Raw genomic sequence first — 3,267 nt, 5'->3', positions numbered from 1 at the left:
AACTTTTGCCCCCTAACTCTCAAATCATGTCCTCTCGTTTGAATCTCCCCTACTCTCAATGGAAACAGCCTATTCACGTCAACTCTATCTATCCCTCTCAACATTTTAAATACCTCGATCAAATCCCCCCTCAACCTTCTACGCTCCAATGAATAGAGACCTAACTTGTTCAACCTTTCTCTGTAACTTAAGTGCTGAAACCCAGGTAACATCCTAGTAAATCGTCTCTGCACTCTCTCTAATTTATTGATATCTTTCCTATAATTCGGTGACCAGAACTGTACACAATATTCCAAATTTGGCCTTACCAATGCCTTGTACAATTTTAACATTACATCCCAACTTCTGTACTCAATGCTCTGATTTATAAAGGCCAGCTTTCCAAAAGCCTTCTTCACCACCCTATCTACATGAGACTCCACCTTCAGGGAACTATGCACTGTTATTCCTAGATCTCTCTGTTCCACTGCATTCCTCAATGCCCTACCATTGAACGAACGTTGGCGGTGTTCGGAGAGAGAGTAGGTGACAGTGGACAGAGAGGTGGGAGGGGAGTGAAAGAGGTCGAGCTGTGGAAGTGAATGTATAGGGAGTGCGGCAAGTGTGGGGTATTTTCCGAGAATTTAGGGGAGAGAGGGAGAAAGCAGAGGGCAAGCTGACGGTGGAATGAAAGGGGGAGAGAGAGAGAAACGGACACGTAGCGGGAGAAGCGCATGAGAGGGAAGAGAGAGCGCTACAGGCAGGGAGGACCGATGCAGTGAAGGGACGTTTGACAGAGATGTGGACGATGGAGTGTGAAAAGAAGTGGAGGCAGAAAGGAGTGGAAGAAAGGAATTCTTGGAGGATGACAGGAGTGAAGAAGGACTGAACCACAGATGGATATGTGACATTCATGCAGAGCCTCTATTGTCCACTCCATCCCCCACCCGCGATTGGTTCCTGGTCTGATCGTCTGACCCTCCCACTGCTCTGCTCATCACCGGGGATTCAAACCCTCAGACCCTCTGTGCGCTAGAAACCACGGCCCCAGGGACAAACACCCAACATCAATCGAAGCGAGCGAGACACCCCCACCCCGTGTGAAATGAACAGCTCCTCTCAGTCTCTCTCTCCCTCGCTCTTGTCTCTCTCTCAAATCTACACCTAATTTGCACCTGAGGAAGTCGAAAACAAGAGCTTGCGGTTTGAGACAGTACAGCACTTATCAAAGAAAACGGACATCGTTCCGCTGAAGTTTGCAGGAAGCCAACGCACCCTGATCGTTATCTGAGGTTTGACTCTCTCATGATCTGGCGTTGTCAGTTTTTCGGAGAAGTCTTGAAAGACTGCGGCTACACTGAGCGGGTCAGTTTGACGTCATGGTGGATAAACTAATGGAAAGTATTCTTAAAGATGGTATATATGATTATCTGGATAGACAGGTTCTGATTAGGAACAGTCAGCATGGATTTGTGCGTGGAAGGTCATGTTCGACAAATTTTATTGAATTTTTGAAGTTGCAAAGAAAGTTGACAAGGGTAAAGCAGTGGATGTTGTCTTTAGTAAGGCTTTTGACAAGGTTCCGCACGGAAGGTTAGTTAGGAAGGTTCAATCGTTAGGTATTAATATTGAAGTAGTAAAATGGATTCAACGGTGGCTGGATGGGAGAGATTCCAGACAGTACTGGTGGATAAATGTTTGTCAGGTTGGAGGCCGGTGACTAGTGGTGTATCTCAGGGGTCTGTACTGGTTCCAACGTTATTTTCCATATATATTAATGACCTGGATGATGGAGTGGTAATTTGGATTAGTAAGTATGCAGATGATACTAAGGTAGGTGGCGTTGTGGATAACGAAGTCGGTTTGCAGAGAGATTACGCCAGTTAGAAGAATGGGCCGAGCGATGGCAGATGGCGTTTAATGATGATCTGTGTGAGGTGCTACATTTTGGAAGGAATAATCCAAATCGGACATACATGGTATATGGTAGGGCATTGAAGAATGCTGTAGAAGAGAGAGTTCTAGGAATAATGGTGCATTGTTCCCTGAAGCTGGAATCTTATGTGGATAGGGTGGTGAAGAAAGCTTTTGGTATGTTGGCCTTTATAAATCAGAGCATTTAGTATAGGAGTTGGAATGTAATGTTAAAATTGTACAAGGCTTTGGTAAGGCCGAATTTGGAGTATTGTATACAGTTCTGGTCACCGAATTATAGGAAAGATGTCAACAAAATAGAGGGAGCACAGAGAAGATTTACTAGAATTTTACCTGGGTTTCAGCACCTAAGTTTCAGGGAAAGATTAGTTAGTTATTTATCCTTTGGAGCATAGAAGCCTGAGGGGGGACTTGAATGAGGTATTTAAAATTATGAGGGGATAGATAGAGTAGACGTGGACAGTTTTTCTTTTCCATTGAGAGTAAAGGAGATTCAAACAAAAGGACATGAGTGGAGACTGAGGGGGCAAAAGACTAAGTGTAACATGAGGGGGAATTTCTTTACTCGGAGAGTGGTAGCTGTGTAGAACGAGCTTCCAGCAGAAGTGGCAGGCGCGGATCATTTAAAGCAAAATTGGATAGATATATGGACAGGAAAGGAATGGTGGGTTATGGGCTGAGTGCGGGTCAGTGGGATTAGGTGAGAGTAAGGGTTTGACTCGGACTAGAAGGGCCGAGGTGGCCGGTTTCCGTGCTGTAATTGTTATATGGTTATATGGTTTGATTGAGGGCGAGGCCTGTGTGAGTGGACTTGAAGAGACGGCGTCCTGATGGGAGTGCGAACGGTGAGAGAGAACGCCAATGGGTGGGATCTCGTTTTAGCAAAATTATCCTCATCTTCGATTTCACCCTGCGCTACTTCTCCACCGTAGAAGTCAAATTTGATTGTCAACCGGAACTGTGTGATGGGAGGGTGTGGAGGGAGCTTCACGCTCTGTCTGACCGCGGGAGTGTGCAAGGGGCGGTGGGTGGGGAAATTCGCTCCGTGTTTCGCGCCGGTATTCTATCCTCCATCCGTCTCGTTCTCGGGACCTCAGTGACTCGCGTCTGATATTCTAGTCGATTTTTCCTGTCTGCAGGGTGCAGGAGGGGGACGGTTAGCCAGGAAGAGGTTAGGTGGAGATGAGATCCCGGGCGCCCAGTCTCTGTAGGTCCGACCTCCCTCAGCCTGGAACCAAGACACTACTGTGTCAGTGTGAGGAGCTCCGACCCACTGTTACAGTGCACAGGGTGCGTCGAGCAGCAGAAACCTCAAACAAACTCAAGTTCAACAACAAGACAGGAAGTCACAGC

The sequence above is a fragment of the Hemitrygon akajei genome, unplaced genomic scaffold (assembly GCF_048418815.1).
Source record: "Hemitrygon akajei unplaced genomic scaffold, sHemAka1.3 Scf000035, whole genome shotgun sequence".
NCBI lineage: Eukaryota > Metazoa > Chordata > Chondrichthyes > Myliobatiformes > Dasyatidae > Hemitrygon > Hemitrygon akajei.
This window is presented reverse-complemented; position numbering follows the sequence as displayed.